The following is a 582-nucleotide window of genomic DNA, read 5'->3' on the forward strand; positions in this document are numbered from 1 at the left end:
GAACCCCAGAAGCTCTCAAGGGTGCAGAACCCCAGGAGACCTGCCACAGGTGCAAAACCCCCGGAGCAGAACCCCAGGAGCTCCCATGGATGCAGAACCCCAGGAGCCCTGCCATGAGTGCAGAAGCCCAGGAGCAGAACCGCAGAAGCTCTCAAGGGTGCAGAATCCCAGGAGTAGAACCTCAGGAGCTCCCAAGGGTGCAGAACCCCAGGAGCCCCCATGGGTGCTCCCTCCATGGAGGATGCTCAGCTGGGTGCAGGGGATAAATGCAGCCTGCAAAAACACAGAGGAAACTGCACTTTCTTGAACTGCTGTAAACCACGATAGGAATGTTTAAAAGAGGCTGCCAGGCAGGTGTGATTTACGTGGCTTTTGATAAAATCTCACATCAGAGACTATTAATGCACCTTATCAAAGGTTAAAGGGGCAAAGTCCCCATTTGGCAACAGAAAACAAAGACAGACAACATCTGCTCCTTGAAGCAAAAATGAGCAAACACCAAGGCACAGCAGAGGTCAATACTGGCATCATTACTATTTAATACCACTTGTATATTAATGAGAAGCAGGAAGAAGACAAAAA

Source organism: Zonotrichia leucophrys, chromosome 1A, assembly GCF_028769735.1.
Source record: "Zonotrichia leucophrys gambelii isolate GWCS_2022_RI chromosome 1A, RI_Zleu_2.0, whole genome shotgun sequence".
Classification (NCBI taxonomy): Eukaryota; Metazoa; Chordata; class Aves; order Passeriformes; family Passerellidae; genus Zonotrichia; species Zonotrichia leucophrys.